Raw genomic sequence first — 18,656 nt, 5'->3', positions numbered from 1 at the left:
AGGTAAAGGAAGTTTTCTTGATTAATGCTGATTGAAACTAGAGAATACATAGTCTAATTTAGAGACTTGTCTAATTATCTGATTATGGATACATGAGAATTAGTTGAAAATATAATCATTTTTTCTTTACTTTTAAACAAATATCTTTCAAAATGTGTAACAGGATAATTTTACCAAACTAAACCAAAACTGGAAGCATCACAATTCCAGACTTCAAGCTGTATTACAAAGCTGTAATCATCAAGACAGTATTGTACTGGCACAAAAACAGACACTCAGATCAGTGGAACAGAATAGAGAACCCAGAAATGGACCCACAAATGTATGGCAAGCTAATCTTTGACAAAGCAGGAAAGAATATCCGTTGGAAAAAAAGTCTCTTAAGCAAATGGTGTTGGGAAATCTGGACAGCGACATGCAGAAGAGTAAGTCTGGATTACTTACACCATACACAAAAATAAACTCAAAATGGATGAAAGACCTAAATAATGAAAGACAGGAAACCATCAAAATCCTAGAAGAGAAAAGAGACAACAATCTCTTTGACCTGGTCTCCTGACCAGCAACTTCTTATTGGACATTTCTCTGGAGTCAAGGCAAAAGCAAAAATGAACTATTGGGACCTCAACAAGATATAAATGTTCTCTACAGTGAAGGAAACAATCAACAAAACTAAAAGGCAACTGACGGAATGGGAGGAGATATTTTCAAATGACATATCAGATATAGGGTTAGCATCCAAAATATACAAAGAACTTAACAAATTCAACACCCAAAAAACAAATAATCCAGTGAAGAAATGGGCAAAAGACATGAATAGGCACTTCTCCAAAAAAGACATGTAGATGGCTTACAGACACATGAAAAGATGCTCAACATCACTCATCATCAGGGAAATACAAATCAAAGCCACAATGAAAATACAAATCAAAACCACGATAAGATACCACCTTACACCTGTCAGAATGGCTAACATTAACAACTCAGGCAACAACAGATGTTGGCGAGGATGTGGAGAAAGAGGATCTCTTTTGCATTGTTGGTGGGAATGCAAGCTGGTGCAGCCACTCTGGAAAACAGTATGGAGGTTCCTCAAAAAACTAAAATTAGAACTACTCAATGACCCAGCAATTGCACTACTAGGCACTTATCCATGGGATACAGGTGTGCTGTTTTGAAGGGACACATGCACCCCCATTTTTATAGCAGCACTATCAACAATAGCCAAAGATGGAAAGAGCCCAAAAGTCCATCGATGGATGAATGGATAAAGAAGATGTGGTGTATATATATAATGGAGTATTACTCAGCAATCAAAAAGAATGAAATCTTGCCATTTGCAACTATGTGGATGGAACTAGAGGGTATTATGCTAAGTGAAATTAGTCAGAGAAAATCATATGAGTTCACTCAAATGAAGACTTTAAGAGACAAAACAGATGAACATAAGGAAAGGGAAACAAAAATAATATAAAAACAGGGAGGGGGACAAAACAGAAGAGACTCATAAATATGGAGAACAAACTGAGGGTTGCTGGAGGGGTTGTGGGAGGGGGGATGGGCTAAATGGGTAAGGGGCATTAAGGAATCTACTGAAATCATTGCTTCACTATATACTAACTAATTTGGATGTAAATTTTAAAAAATAAAAAATAAAGTTAAATAAAAAAAAAAGAAAACCACAATGAGATATCACCTCTCACCTGTCAGAATGGCTAAAATTAGCAACTCAGGAAACAACAGATGTTGGCAAGGATGAGGAGAAAGGGGAACCCTTTTGCACTGTTGGTGGGAATGCAAACTGGTGCAGCCACTCTGGAAAAGAGTATGAAGGTTTCTCAAAAAATTAAAAATAGAACTACCCTATGACCCAGCAATTGCACTACGAGGTATTTATCCAAAAGATACAAAAATGCTGATTCAAAAGGGCACATGCACCCCAGTGTTTATTAGCAGCACCATCAACGATAGCCAAAGTATGGAAAGAGCCCAATGTCCATTGGCTGATGAATGGATAAAGATGTGGTATATATACAATGGAATATTACTCAGTGATAAAAAGGAATGAAATATTGCTATTTGCAGCAATGTGGATGGAACTAGAGTGTATTATGCTAAGTGAAATTAGAGAAAGACAAATATTATGATTTCACTTATATGTGGAATTTAAGAAACAAACAGGTGAATATAGGGGAAGAGAAGGAAAAATAAGATAAAAACAGAGAGGGGGGCAAACTATAAGAGAGTCTTAAATACAGACAACAAACTGAAGGTTGCTGGAGTGGTGTTGAGTGGGGGGATGGGCTAGAAATGGGTGATGGGCATTAGGAAAGGGACTTTTTGGGATGAGCACTGGGTGTTATATATATAAGTGATGAATCACTAAATTCTCCTGAAACCATTATTACACTATATGTTAACTAACGTGGATTTACATTAAAAAATGAATGAATGAATGAATGAATGAATAAAAATTTGAAGACTTTCAAAAAAAAGTAAAAGTAAAGTTTCAATTTGCAGAGTCAGCTTATACCCTCATTATCACCAGGTCAAGACAGTGAGACTTTCCTTCCCCACAAGCATCAATCTGCCCTTTTGTTACTTTTTTCACCTTCAGTGCCACTAGTGACGCTCTTTTAACATAATTTACTCCGAAGAAGATGTTAGAGAAGTGGGACATCATGGGACCTTCCATAGGATGCTATTATGTAGGGATGATGGTCTCTGGCCATGCTGGCAGTCAAAACTCAATGCAGGGGTATGACATTCCAGGCAGGAAACCACACTTGTCAAAGGACCAGCCACTAATGATTAATCCAGATTTGCTTTTGGCACCACAAGATTCCTCTTCTAGCCTTATTTAGTGTGCAGCCCAGAGGAGCCTGATTTTTTCTGTGGAAAATCCAGTGATTGAATTTTCTTCCAGGCTAATCAGTAATTGATTAATCTTCTTTCTTTCATTTGGGCAATTGTTCATCATCACTAAGAAGTTTCCTCCTGAACTAATGTGCCCACATTAATATTTTAATATTTTGACCCAGTACCTGTTCACTAGGTTTGTCATCTTGAAAATCATATTTACAAAAACTCTGTCATTCATTAAGCTCATCTTTTAGAAAGATACACACTTTGAACTTTTAAAAAAATTTTCCTGGCCTAATACCTGATTTTCAAAAATGAAGCTATCTGGTGTATATCATTGACATATTTTTCAGCTTACTTAACAATATTGTAAACATTCATTTTTATGACTACCCATTCTGATAACAATTCAATATGATTGTCCTGATGCCATATCAATTCTTAAATTGGAACCAGGCATAATAAATCATGCTCAATATTGTTTATGATTGATTAATTTGAATATTTGCTTTCATTTAGTATGAAACTGAAAAGTGTGCTTATCAAAGGTAATAAAGAAAAATTAGAAATGTTTTCAATATATGCATAAATACCAGTATTATCATTTTTCTAAAAGAAAAAACAAACACATAAAATATATTTTAATGCCTTTAATCATCACCTTTAGAGTCAAACTGGTCTCACTAGCTGTGTTAACTGTTATCCCCAGGCCCTTATAAATCTTCAATTTCTCTTATCTGAAAACAGGATAAAAGATAACAGTTATAAAGCAGTTAGCACAATACTCAACACTTAATGATAGCAATAATTGATAGTTATTCCATGTTCTTTATACTTACATTTTTATTTTTCAAAGTAAATAATCTCAAAAAAATTGTCACACTGTTGGAACTTGTGAAAAGCCAAATTATGAAGAGCAAAATCTCTGCCTTGCGCTTGGATTGAGGAATATTATACTCTGGAATCCAAGAGGTTTAATCAAAATAAGTTTGTGGGAAAATAAACTGTTTAAGATAGTAGAATCAAACTTCAAACTTAATCACGACGCCAAAGGAACTCCTCTTCTCTGCTCATCCCTACCTCATCCCTGCTCTATTCTCAGCTTTACTCACTTCAGTCATCCTTCCAGGTGCTCAGAGTAAAAACATCTGAGTTATCCTTGACTCCTCTTTTTCCTTTCACATGCCAGACCCAATTCAACTACAGATCCTGTTGGGTCTCCCTTCAAGATACATAACTATCTCCACATCCTCTGCTATTTCACCCTGGTCCAATCTGAAACATTAAAGAATCAAATCTCACTTTGATTTGCCTCTCTGTAAATATAAATAAATATTCAAATGCCCAGTACTACTTTTTCTAGTTTTCATTTTGTATTTTGAGCATCATCTTTAAAACATTCTCTATAGGTATTTTAAAATAAAAACCTCAAAATGAAGAATACTAATTATTTTGTGATACAGCTTCTGCTCTTCGTAGATAATGCAATTAAAACATCACAAAATTCTTAAATAAATAATACAATAAAAAATGTAGTAATTTCAAACCTCTAAGTTATCATTTACTGATCAGTCTTTATCAGTACAAGCTGTATTGCATCAAACTAACATTTCTTCTACCACTAACTGAGGAGTGATCCTTTACATTGTAGTATCTTTTCTACATCTTTTTGTTTTTGTTTTTTTCCTTGCTTTTCTTCTGGTGGAGAAGTATTAGGACCATGAAAATGAAAAACCAAAGAGGAGGAAGAAGACATATGTTACTTAGCCTTTTACGCTGATCTTCACTAACCCATGTTTTCATGAGCACCAGATTCACCAAGTTTTCAAAGAGGAACAGCAAGTGTTTGATGATGAAGGAAGTTTGGATTTAATTTTCACTTTGAGACACATGGATACTATTCCCTGAAAAAACATTGCATTCTGAGGATGTTCAAGCACTCTTTCTCCAGAAGCTACCAATGGCCCCAAATGCATGGGAGGCTCTAGTGCTCTGAGAGCTGTCAAAGCAAAGATGTTAGAAACCAGCTGCCTCCTTTATTCATCCTTTGAGATCAGACTAAGGTGTTGGTGGACTTCCCTGCCACCAAATCCTTACAGCAGCAACTTGCACACAGAATATGCTCTTATAGAAAAATGATACAAATTATATGAGACAAAAGAACATCAGTAATTAGAAAGATAACTGGTCCTACAGTTTACTGAGCACTTTCCATGTACTAAGGACTATTTCAGTAACATCTCATATGTTATTTAATTTCATCTCCAGAATATAAACAAGCAGGCAATTGTGGGCCCTCCTTAGAGGAATGGCTTCAGTGAAGCAAAGTTATGAAGAACACTCGAAATCTTTAAGACGGTTCAAAATTACCTCACAGACAAATATTTTAAAAGGTTAAGGTAGGAGCTTTCGAAGCACAGTGAATTCTATAGAGGACATCACTCATTGATCTATTATTGCAGTCCTTTGAATAAGCACCGAGTCCAAGACTCTCTATAGGTATGACCTGGAGGTAGCAATAATCTTGTCAGCATCACTAAAACTGCTTCTTAACCATCCTTAAGTATTTATTGTGCATCAGAAATTTCAGATGTACTGGATTTTTTTTTCCAGAACTCCTGTGTTATTTAACACGTGCCCTCCATTTATTACATGTGTATTTTGATTTTTTTTTTTTATCAAGAAAAATATTTTCTGGGTAATTCTTCCTCCACTGTAATGACCAAAATTTTGCTATTTTCCCTCTAGAACTGGAACAATGATTAATGTAGCAGCAGATGTTTCTAATTTGGAATGTCTTATATTCTTTCCAGAGAAAGAAAAAATTTAAACTTAAGTAACCGCTCTTTATCACTGGATCAAGTGGTGGAAGAAAAATATCACCCTTACAAAGTACCTCTTCTTCATCTTTGCTTCTTTATTCTGCAAATTTTCTAAGTTCAGTCTTAGAGATGGCGTCTACCAATAGTTCACATCATGGGTATTGCCCAATCCTTCCTCCAAAGGTCAGAGTAGACTAAACCACAAAGTTGATCTTAAATAAGAAATCTAAAATGTAAGCATCATATTCTGTATTGGACATTTGCTGATTCTGGCAGCCTTTTATCACCTTCTTTCGGTTCTAGTGCCCGGCGTGTGTTTCAGGTAACTACCCATCACCCTGTTAAGGATCTCATGTGCTTTAGAGAAGTAGCTCGATGAGTGGCACATGTGGCTTAGGCCTAATCTAATTAGCATTAGGTTGGTGCATGAGCAGTTCAGAGAGACAGTAGCATGACCTAAATAGTATAACTAGAATGAAGCCTATGACTTTAAATATTTTTAATGTTTATTTATTTTTGAGAGAGAGAGAGAGAGAGAGAGAGAGAGAGAGAGAGAGAGAGAGAGAGAGAATGAGCAGGGGAGGGGCAGAGAGAGAGGGAGACAGAATCCGAAGCAGGTTTCAGGTTCTGAGCTGTCATCACAGAGCCCTACACGGGGCTTGAACTCACAAACCGCGAGATCATGACCTGAGCCAAAGTCGGAGGTTTAACAGACTGAGCCATCCAGGTGTCCCAAGATGAAGCCTACGGCTTTAAATCAAAGGTTGAGGAAATAGGACACATGCAGTACATTAATGAGGAAGCATGCAGCCTGAGAGCTGCTGGCACCATTTGGAATGACCAGAAAGAATCTCCTGAGGCTGGAGCTGAGATTTTTGGGGGTTGTTTATTACATAGCATTACGCCAACAAAAACCTAAGCAATACACCATAAAAGGTAATAGATCAGGTTCCAGATAACTGAGGTATATCCTCCTGACTTACCCTTATATTAGAATATTACCGGCAAAATGTAAGATAAGGTATACCAAGACAGGATACAGGTTTTTTTTTGGAGAAATCTTTTAATTTAATTTTTTTAAATTTACATCCTAATTAGTTAGCATATAGTGCAACAATGATTTCAGGAGTAGATTCCTTAATGCCCCTTACCCATTGAGCCCATCCCCCCTCCCACAACCCCTCCAGTAACCCTCTGTTTGTTCTCCATATTTAAGAGTCTCTTATGTTTTGTCTCCCTCCCTGTTTTATATTATTTTTCTTCCCTTCCCTTATGTTCATCTGTTTTGTCTCTTTAAGTCCTCATATGAATGAAGTCATATGATTTTTGTCTTTCTCTGACTAATTTCGCTTAGCGTAATACCCTCCAGTTCCATCCACATAGTTGCAAATGGCAAGATTTCATTCTTTTTGATTGCCAAGTAATACTCCATTGAGTATATATATATACCACATCTTCTTTATCCTTAGGATGATAACATTTTTAATGCCAGAAGAAACAAGTTCTCTTCCTGCTAAGGTTACTGAGCTAGGAGAATTTGAACCTGATACCAGTGGCCACCTTCCCCCCAACACAAAGAGGAGCTTGTTGCAGGATGGAGCTAATCAGAAACAAAGTGATGAAAGGCAGGTAGAGTTAGAGAAAGAGAACAAAAAAGCAGAAAGGCAGAAGGAAAAGCACAAGTGCAAGAGAATGGAACAAGTGAGCAAAGAAAACAGAGAAAGAAATGAATTAGAGGGATCAGTTTTGTATAGCTAAAAATTGTAACTTTTGCACACATAGGTTACATTGATCCTATGGCTGGCATTTTTCAAATATGAAATACAGATATAGAAATTATGAGTCTACTTATTCAGCAGTTAGTCAGTGCCAAACACTGTTAAATGTTCTCATTAAAAATCTATAAGTCATTTGTAACCCTAGGAGATTGTTACAGCGAAAAAGCTTAACATGTAAAAAAAAATAAAATGTGATGTGTAAAAGCCATCATATAAAGAAAGATAGTAAAGGCTTTGGGAATAGGAAAGAGAGATCAAGTCTGTAGATAAATGGTGGTGGGTAAGTATATAGAAAAATAGTTCACATAAGATGTAGCTAAAAACTAAAGGATACATTGCAATTACTTAGTAAATAAATTAGGAATGAAGCTAAGTAGAAAGCTTGCATTGGTATCAGAGACTTTAACATTCATGTATGCTATTAATACACCTCACTGATTTTCTTCAATGTTTTCTTTCTCATTAAAGCTTTAAATTTTGCTAAACATTCAAGGTTGACCTGTGTGGGTGTGTGATATTAGGAAACTTCAGCCAGAGATTACACCACCAACTCTATGGAATGACTCAGTCAGCAGCTGAATGACTCCTGCTCCTTGTTCCTTTTCCAAATACTTCCTCATTATGCCTAAAATATTTCATTCCCTTTTGTCACCTTGCACGAAATCAATCTAATTAGAGATTCATTTGAATAAGCAAGTTCATTTTTCTTTTTAAAAAAATTTTTTAAACATTTTTTTTGAGACAGAGAAAGAGTGGGAGAGGGGCAGAGAGAAAGGGAGACAGAGAATCTGAAGCAGGCTCCAGACTCTGAACTGTCAGCACAGAGCCCAATGTGGGATTTGAACTCATGAACTGTGAGATCATGTCCTGAGCTGAAGTCGGATGCTTAACTGACTGAGCCACCCAGGCGCCCCAACAAGTTCATTTTCCAAAATGAAAAGATAAAGGTGTTGGGGTTGAGGGGAGGGGTTATAGTCATTTATGCCTTAGTATAGTTTAAACACTTTGCTTCTGTCTAGTCAGGTCTTACAGTGTACAAGAGACAAATCCAGTGCAGGTGGCAGTGTTGTGAAATGGTCAGCACTCTGAATTTTCTTACAGTCAGAAAGATCTGGTTTGAATCTTGTCTCTACCACTTTACTAGCTTTATGAGCTTGAGAAAATTATTTAATGTTCAAGGTGTCTCAGTTGTCTCCCCGATACATGAGAGAAATGTGTTGATCTGCTATTGTTATATAATGTACACATATTGACTGGCACATCCAGAGCCTGGTTAAGCAATGAATAAATGGTAGCTATTAATACTAGGATGGAGAAAAAGAGGTACTTTTGTAGCAAAAGCAATGAAATCCTGGATGAATGTAGGAAAAAAAGGCATACTTTGTGTTTTCAGTACTTTTGCCTAAGATAGCAACATGATGAACGGTGGTACAGTTGAGGTGCAAATGTATGATCATGTGTCCAGTGTTCTTTATGATAAAAAGATCACATACAGTGAATTAATATTGCATCAATATCTGATCTCTTCCAACGATTCTTTCTGGATTTTTGTTTTAACTAACTGTAACTTTTTTCTTATGACTAGTCCTTACAGAGGTAGATAACATGGGTGCTTAAGGGAAATGAGAGTGTCTTAAACAAAGGTGAATGTTTAAAAGTTCTAGGTCACTTTGCAAAGCCATATCCTATTTTTTTTGATTCAAGTATAATTAAGTACAGTGTCATATTTGTTTCAGGTATCGGTATCCAATATGCTGATTCAATTCTATACATTGCTCAGTACTCACCCCTGTAAGTGTCCTCTCAATTCCCTTCACGTATTTCACCCATTCACTCACCCACCAGTTTGTTCTCTATATTTGAGTTTGGTTTTTGTTTGTTTGTTTGTTTTGTTTTGTTTGTTTTTCTCTTTTTTTCTTTGTTCCTTTGTTTTATTTTTTCTTAAATTCCACTTATGAATGAGATTATATGGTATTCACCTGTCTCTTAGCATTATATCCTCTAGATCTATCCATGTGGTTTCAAATGACAAGATTTCATTCTTTTATGGCTTAATAATATTCCATTGCATGTATATATACCACATCCTTTTTATCCATTCATTTATCAATGAACACTTAGATTGCTTCCATATTTTGGCAATCCAGTTTTGGCAATGCTGCAATAAACATAGGGGTGTGTATATATTTTTGAATTAGTGTTTTGTGTATTCTTTGGGTAAATTCCCAGGAGTGGAATTATTGGGTCATATTGTAGTTCCATTTTTAATTTTTTGAGGAACCTCCATACTGTTTTCCACAGTGGCTACATCAGTTTGCATTCCCACCAACTGTTCACGAAATTCCTTTTTTTCCCACATCCTTGCCAACACTTGTTATTTCTTTTGTTTTTGATTTTAGTCATTCTAACAGGTGTGAGGTGATATCTCATTGTGGTTTTTATTTGCATTTCCCTGATGATGTTGAGCATCTTTTCCTGTGTCTTTTGGTGGTCTGTATGTCTTCTTTGGGAAAATGTCTGTTCAGATCCTCTGAGTATTTTTTAATTGGATTGTTTGCCTTTTTGGTATAGAGTTGTATGTGTTGTTTATATATTTTGGCTACTAACCCTTTACTAAATATGTCATTTGTAAATATCTTCTCTCCCATTCAGTAGGTTGTCTACTTGTCTTATTAATAGTTTCCTTTGTTGTGCAAAAGCTTTTTATTTTGGTGTAATCCTAATAGTTTAATTTTGCTTTTGTTTCCTTTGGCAAAGGAGACATAGCTATAAAAATGTTTCTATAGTTCATGTCAAAATGATTGCTGTCTGTTTTCTTCCAGGAATTTTATGGTTTCAAGTCTCACATTAATGTCTTTAATGCATTTTGAGTTTATTTTTGTGGATGGTGTAAGAAAGTGGTTTAGTTTCATTCTTTTACATGTAGCTGTCCAGTTTTCCTTACACCATTTGTAGAAGAGACTGCGTATATCTGCCTCCTTTGTCAAAGATTAATTTAGCATAAAAGTGTGGGTTTATTTCTGGGCTTTCTATTCTGTTCCATAGACAATATGTGTCTATTTCTGTGCCAGTACTATAATGTTTTGATTACTACAGCTTTGTAGTATATCTCTAACAAACATAGATGCAAAAATCCTCAACAAAATATTAACAAACAGAATCCAACAATGCATTAAAAAATATTTCACCATGATCAAGTGGGATTTATTCCAGGGATGAAAGAGTGGTTCAATATTCACAAAATAATTAATATGATACATCATACTAACAAGAGAAAGGATAAATACCATATGATCATTGCAATAGACACAGAAAAAGCATCTGACAAAGTACAACATCCATTCATAATAAACACTTTCAACAAAGTAGGTTTATAGAGAACATACTTCAACATAATAAGGGCCATAAATGAAAACCCACGGCTAACATCAAACCAATGGTGAAAAACTGAGAGCTTTTCCTCTAAGATCAGGAACAAGAAAAGGATGTCCACTGTTATCACTTATATTCAACATAGTACTGGAAGTTTTAAGCACAGCAGTTGGAAAAGAAAAAGAAATAAAAGGCATCCAAACTGTTAAGGAAAAAGTAAAACTTTCACTCTTTGCAGATGACATGATACTATATATAAAAACTCTACAGGCTCCAACAAAATATCAGAACTATTAAGTGAATTTAGCAGATTTACAGTATACAAAATCAAAACACAGAAATCTGTTGCATTTCTATACACTAATAATGAAATAGCAGAAGGAAAAATTAAGAAAACATTCCCATTTACACCAAAAAGAATAAAATACCTAGGAATAAATTTAACCAAGGAAGAAAAAGACCTGTACTCTGAAAGTCACAAAACACTGATGAAATAATTTGAAGATGACACACAAAAAAAGGAAAGATATTCAATGTTCATGATCGAAAGAACCAATATTGTTAAAATGTCCATACTACCCAAAGCAATCTATACATTTAATGCAATTCCTACCAAAATACCAATAGTGTTTTTCACAGAACTAGAACAGTCATAAAATTTGCATGGAACACGAAGAGACCCCAAATAGTCAAAGCAATCTTGAAAAAAGAAGAACAAAACTGGAGGCATTACCAGATCCTATTTTGAAAGCACTTTATGGCTTACACTTAAAAAATTCCCCTTTTAGATACAGGTATGCTGTTTTGAAGGGATACATGCACCCCCATGTTTATAGCAGCACTATCAACAATAGCCAAAGTATGGGAAGAGTCCAAAGGTCCATCAATGAATGACTGGAAAAAGAAGATGTGGTTGGTATACATATACAATAGAGTATTACTTGGAAATCAAAAAGAATGAAATCTTGCCATTTGCAACTACATGGATGGAACTAGAGGATATTATGCTAAGCAAAATCAGTGTCAGAGAAAGACAAATATCATATGACTTCACTCATATGAGAACCTTAAGATACAAAACAGATGAACATAAGGGAAGGGAAGAAAAATAATATAAAAACAGGGAGGGGACAAAACATAAGAGACTCTTAAATATGGAGAGCAAACAGAGGATTACGGGAGGGGTTGTGGGAGGGGGGATGGGATAAATGAGTAAGGGGCATTGAGGAATCTACTCCTGAAATCATTGTTGCACTATATGCTAACTAACTTGGTTATAAATTAAAAAAATAAATAAAAATTCCCCTTTTAAAATACATGCATATTGAGTACAAACTGAGCCAGAGGTGTTTTTTATTTAGGTTGTTTGTTTGTTTGTTTTTGCTTGTTATCAACATGTTAACATTCCCCAGCTGTCCATTTCAGAAGGATGATGGGGCCTATCCATGTTGTAAGTGTGTTTGACTCTTCCACAGGCAGCCCACTGTGCTAAGAGACAAAATAGGGATGTTCTCCAGATTCCTTCACACTGGTTAGACCAAACTCAAACCCACACTCTTGAAGAGTGATAGAGTTAAATTGCATTTTGATTTGGGTTTTCCCCCCAAAATCTGGCTAATGTAGTTAATTGACAGAAACAACTATATTTTCTAATCAGATATATAACTACAAACCTCAAGGCAATCTTTCTCTTGCCAGTAGCAAACTAATTACCATATTAACAGCATTCACTCAATATCACCACTGAGGATTTCTCCCATAAAGCCTGCTGGAGAAAAGTGCCAGGCCACAAGGCAGTTTAATACAACCACTTCTGCCTTCACTCTGACTTTGTATAAGTGTCAATGCCCACGCTATCTGGTCTATTCCACCTATGAAAGGCATGGGTTTGTTTATTTCTGCTTTTCAGTTTCAGTGTATAGTAGTATACCATGGTGCAATTGTTTATGGGACTAGTGACTCCACAGTTTTAAAGCTTATACTTCTCTTTTGAATACAAAATATTCAAATATTATTTTGTGCATCTGACAGCGTTGGCCTCTGCCCTGACACCATATGGAATTATTTTTGGCTTCCCAGGCTCCATCTTGCCCTCAGACGTTGCTTATACTGAGCTGCTGGGAACCCAGTCCACTGTTCCTCAACTCTTTTCATGAGTCTAACCCCTCCCTGTTCACCATCCAGGTACCAGTTCAGTTAAGCCTTCCCTAATATCTCAATTCTGAGTTAAATGGCATGCAGATGTGTACCCTCCTCACGTTACATTTCAACTGCTTCTTTACTTAGTGGAATTCCCCAATAGACTGAGTTTTCTGAAATCAGAGACACTGTTTTGTTTATAAGAATGCCTTTGGCAGCTGGAAGGAATACTGCTGCTTTTCAGTAAATATTTGTTGTAGCACATTTCTTTTTTTTTTTTTATCATAGTTATGCATTTCTTTCTGTGCTATGGTAAGCATTTGCTCCCTTCACCAATTAACTTTGGTTAACTTTGATGGCTGTGTGGTTTCCTTTAACAAATGGGATGTGAGCATATATGACATACAGCATATCTTGGCAGAAGCTTTAGAAGCACTAGCATGGTTTGACACTCCTCCTCTTCTTTCTGCCTTCCACAGTCAGAAAACCATCTTTCAAATAGTGGCTACTCCAAAATTCAACCAGGTAAATATGAAGATCTCATTGGCTTTGTTAAGGAATTCATGAATTAGACAGCATCCCATGTAGAATGTAGAGGGGAGTTGTACAAAATGGAAGGTGTTTATAGGAAGGAGAATAAGGCAATGAAATTATTAGCAAAAGAAAAGGAGTGTTTCAGGCAAGGTCAGGAGCAGAAGGTCTTATTGTGCAGATTATCTCATTTTCCTTTGGAGGATGGAGAGGAACCATGTGGCCATTTACTTCATTGGGGCTGATCAGAAAATTCCAAACTGACAGGTTAAAACTACATCTCCAGGGGAGATTGAAACTGTAATTAGATTAAGAATTAAACCCCCGTTTGGAGACTCAGCCTAAATGATACCATTTTGGATCTGTGGCTTTCTTTTTAATAGCTCAGAGTTTATTCAAAGAGAGAAGATGTGCCTTTCATGAAGATGGTGTAGAAGGTAAAGAAGGAAGCCCCTGCCCCTCCCAAAGCCAAAGCCAAAGCAAAGGCTTTGAAGGCCAAGAAAGCAGTGCTGAGAGGCATCCACAGTCATAAAAAAAAAAAAAAAAAAAAGATAATCTGCACATCATCTACATTCTGACAGCCCAAGACACTGCATCTCCGAAGGCGACCCAAATATCCTCAAAAGAGTGCCCCCAGGAGAAACAAGTTTGACCACTATGCCATCATCATGTTTCCCCTGACTACTGAGTCAGCCATGGAAAAAATGGAAGACAGCAACACTCCTGTGTTCATTGTGGATGTCAAGGCCAACAAACACCAGATCAAATAGGCTGTGAAGATCTATGACATTGATGTGGCCAAGGTCAACACTCTGATCAGGTCAGATGTAGAAAAGAAAGCATATGTTTGACTGGTTCCTGACTGTGATGCTTTGGATGTTGCCAACAAAATTGGGATCATCTAAACTGAGTCAAGTTGGCTACATTTGAATATAAATTGTTTCATCATTAAACAACAACAACAATAAAACAACAAAGAGAGAAGATGCATAAAACAAGCTGAGCCCAAAAGAGTCCAGTAGATCCCAGTAATGTGTGTGACAAATGACAGTTATAAATTGCTGAGATTTAGAGATTGCTTGTCACTACAATAAAAGTTGATTAGCAAAGAAATTGATACCTAGAAGCAAGGGCACTATGGTAACAACAATAAAATAAAATATGTAGTATTTGTACCATGCCTGCTATGGGAGCCCTAATGTTAAAGGAGGCTGGAAAAATAACCTATACTATGCACAGGTGAAAATTTTGGTGAAACCATCACCTTAGATAACTTGAAAGGTAGAAAATATACCTATAAATTTGTGACTTTGGCAAAGACTTTTCAAGACAAAATTTTGTTGGCGCAAAATTGCTTACCAGTCATTATAAGCAAGAGATGAGCTGAGAAAATAATTGACCTTTTTGCAAGTAAGAATGGAAGAGAAAAGGAGCACCCAGAAATCCAGAGACAGAGTTGAAAGGTGCAACTGTTTCTCTTCTCCAGCCAGTAAACTATTTGCAAATTAAGACAAAACCTCAGTGCAAAGACCAAGTCAAGGACCTGAAAAGTTGTTTTTTAGTTGTGCGTGCATGTTCTTACATGGGATAATTTGAATTATTTTTAATGAATTGAAAGCATATTAGAAATTTAGCAACTTGAGCAAATTTTTGATATGAAAATACAATAGTAATATGTAGGCAATTTTAAGGATGGTTTCAAAGAAACTTTAAAGTGGATAAATGGAAGAAAAGCAATTTGTATTATCTATTCTCTTTTAGAAGTACATTATAAAGATTAGAAGATATGAGCAGTCATGCAAAATTAATATTACAACATGCCTATACAATTTTTTTGTCATCCTTCATAATATGAAGAGCCACTATTTTTATTCTATTAAGTAAAAGTACACCCAATTAAAACTACTACTACTACTCCTCCTAGTCAAACTTGAGTGCAAAGACCAAATCAAGACTGTTGTCACCGTGCTATTTGTTAAGACCTCTGATTCTTTTAAAGTGATCCCCATTAAGTCATTTCACTTATACAAAATGGCTCAGGATAAAGAGACCATAGATTTGGCCCAATGGAAGCCTCAAGAGTTCAAATTATCTGTAATTAAGCCTAAAGGAATATTTTCTAATTTTGGATCTTGCTATTGGCAAGAGGCATTAATAGTAAAGATATAAAAGAAACCAACAGGGGTGCCTGGGCGGCTCAGTCAAATTAAGCTCTTGATTTCAGCTCAGGTGATCTCACAGTCATGAAATCAAGCTCACATGGGGCTCTGTGCTGGCCATAGAGCCTGCTGACATTCTCCCTCTCCCTTTGCCCCTCTTCTGCTAGCTCTCTCTCTCTCTCTCTCTCTCTCTCTCTCTCAAAAATATAAAGAAAGAAAAAGTAAAAAAAAAAAAAGAAACAAACAATATTTTTTAAAGAGTTGTAGTGCCCAAACTGCCACCAGCCTGAATTAAAAGGAGTTGTGATTGTTTGAACAATAGAACTATTCTCAAGCCCTCAACTTTCTATTGACAGGTTGAGGAAGCTGTTCACTAGTCAAGGGGGCAATTTTTCCTGAAGAGGATACTGGAAAAGGAAGGACCTCCTAGAACATGAAGTCAAGAGTCACGAAGGACAATAGACTATGAACCTACCTCCAGGAAACAAAATTGATTAAGTTTTCTACACTAACTCAGCTTAGTAGACCTTATGATAGTTCCTCATTGGGATTTCAGAATTGCTATGAATCAGTGATTGCTGGTTCTACCCTTTTCCCCTCATAAATAAGAGTATTTATATGGGTTCCACATTTTATGATGCATGTGTGGGGTGCAAATAACAAACTTTTTAGTTTATAGGACTTTGGCTCAAGAGAAGCTATATTTGAGTATGATATACATTTTAAGAGCTCGGGTTTCATACTGGATGTTTTGATTGGATAAGACCTTAGAGTATTGTTAGAATGGGGTGACTATCTTTGTTTCGAGGAAGGGAGTGAACATTTGTGAACAATGGCAGGCTGTATCAGATTGCATTATTTCACAGATATTCATTCCTCCATACCCTTGCCATGCTTTGTGAACACAGTCTACTTTCCTGCCCACTGACTTTAGCCTAGATCATATTACTTTCTTTGGCTAAAAGATATCTCAGTAGAAGTTTTAAATGTGCTTGCATATTTTGTATGGCTTGGTACCCAGTCTCCTGATTTTTTCCTTCCAAAATGAGAGTAGCATGTCCCAGGTACAGGCTTACTCTTTCAGTCTGACCTCTGGAATGAGAATATATGTTTCATGGAGACCAGGAGTTTTGAGAAAAAAGAACTATTGACCGAGAATCCCATACCCTTGAAAATATCCTTCAGAAATGAAGGGGAAATCAAGAGGCACCTGAGTGGTTTAGTTGGTTAAGTGTCCAAATTCAGCTCAGGTCACGATCCCACGGTTTATGAGTTCAAGCCTCAGGTCAGGCTCTGTGCTGAGAGCTCAGAGCCTGGAGCCTGCTTTGGATTCGGTGTCTCCCTCTCTTTTTGCCCCTCCCCCATTCACACTGTCTCTCTCTGTGTCAAGAAAATAAACATTTAAAAAAATGTTTAAAAATCTTCATATGTGTGAAATAAGTCATAAACTCATGGTAACGTGATTTTTGTACTAAAAACATTGATTCAGGAAATCAATTCTTTGGACACATAGAGGCTGGGTTAAATAAGGAAGCTTAGTCCTTGTTGGGTAGAGGCCCTCACTTCATCTGTTCACAGTGCACGGGCTCAGCACTTGCCCACACAAAGCCTCTGTCTGGAACTCACCTGCATGTACTCGGCCCTTGGCCCTTGTCTGCAGCATGACGAGGTGACTGGCACGGAGGAAAAGATCAATGCTCTCATGAAATCAGCTGGTATAAATGTGTAATCTTTCTGGAGGGCCGTGTTTGCTAAGGCCCTGGTGAATGTCAACATTGGGAGCCTCCTCTGCAAGGAAAGACCTGGTGGACCCACTGCAGCACAGCAGCTGGTGCTGGACCAGCTGTCCCAGGTCCTGCCCCCTCTACCACTGTTGTCCCTGCTGTGAAGAAGGAGGTAGAAGCAAAGAATGAAGAATCCGGGGAATCTGATGGTGACACGGGTTTTGGTCTTTCTGACTAAACCTCTTCTGAACCTGTTCAGTATAAAGCTGAACTCTTAAAAAAAAAAAAAAAAAAAAAAGGTCTGCAGGGGCTCTTTACAATTTCATAGGGGAGTTAGACTTAAAAAGTGTTTGATCTTGGGGCACCTGGGTGGCTCAGTCGGTTGAGCGGCCGACTTTGGCTCAGGTCATGATCTCGCCATCCGTGAGTTCAAGCCCCATGTCGGGCTCTGTGCTTACAGCTCAGAGCCTGGAGCCTGTTTCAGATTCTGTGTCTCCCTCTCTCTGACCCTCCCCCGTTCATGCTCTGTCTCTCTCTGTCTCAAAAATAAATAAACGCTAAAAAAAAAAAAAATTAAAAAAATAAAAATTAAAAAAAAAAGTGTTTGATCTTACCAGTGGGCGAGATTCGTTTAAGTGAGTTCTCAGAGCAACAACAAAGGTGCACGTGTGGGAAGCAGTCAAGGGAGTACAGCAGTATCTTAAGGAGACTGCATTACTAAGAGGCTCTGTACTATAGGAAATACAAGTTACAAGCCATATTTTTACTTGAAATCCTCTACATGCTTCACAGACATTAATGTTGCAAATGAAGACTATGACGGCACAAGTAAGATGAACGTAGGCAGGTCTGTCAGTATCACAAGGGCCTCTAGCTTGTTTGGCATCTTTTGCCAGCTCGTTGGGTATTACAACCAAGACAGAAGAATTGCTAAGACATAAAGACTTATGCTGACTTGAAAAGTATAAGTAAGTTCTGGTTGAGAAGTACCCATCTGTGAGATCCCCACTGTATTAATGAAAATAACAAAACAGCATTCATGAATATACATCATTCATGTCTTCCGTGAGCTGTTCCCACATGGAATTGGAGAAAGTCTTTGTTGTACTTGAATGGGTAATGAGGGCATACCTGCTAGTATTTGGTTTTGTAGAGAGCATAGTCAAGAGATTCCCTATGCCAGTTGATTTCAACTTTTTTGATTATAGTCTGCACTAAGAAATACATCTTAGACTGTAATCTATACACACATTGGTAACGATGTCTCTA

The 18,656-nt window shown here is 36.9% G+C and overlaps 1 long non-coding RNA gene and 2 pseudogenes across 2 annotated transcripts in view; all 3 read left to right on the top strand.

The window, feature by feature from the left end:
- Positions 1 to 17,055, top strand: part of LOC131494440 (uncharacterized) — a 115,644-nt gene extending 98,589 nt beyond the window's left edge. Inside the window, exons 4-6 of one of the 2 annotated variants that reach the window (XR_009253403.1) lie at positions 5,676 to 5,754; positions 13,453 to 13,498; positions 16,020 to 17,055. This is a non-coding gene — a long non-coding RNA (uncharacterized LOC131494440). The remainder of the gene's footprint in view (positions 1 to 5,675; positions 5,755 to 13,452; positions 13,499 to 16,019) is intronic. The other variant, XR_009253404.1, reaches the window with a different exon arrangement.
- Positions 13,924 to 14,708, top strand: LOC131494439 (large ribosomal subunit protein uL23-like; annotated as a pseudogene).
- A 133-nt stretch (positions 17,056 to 17,188) lies between the features above and the next one.
- Positions 17,189 to 17,908, top strand: LOC131494536 (large ribosomal subunit protein P1-like; annotated as a pseudogene).
- Positions 17,909 to 18,656: the final 748 nt, after the last annotated feature.

The sequence above is a fragment of the Neofelis nebulosa genome, chromosome 14 (genome assembly GCF_028018385.1).
Source record: "Neofelis nebulosa isolate mNeoNeb1 chromosome 14, mNeoNeb1.pri, whole genome shotgun sequence".
Classification (NCBI taxonomy): Eukaryota; Metazoa; Chordata; class Mammalia; order Carnivora; family Felidae; genus Neofelis; species Neofelis nebulosa.
Note: the sequence above shows the minus strand (reverse complement) of the source record. Positions and strands in the feature narration are given on the sequence as shown.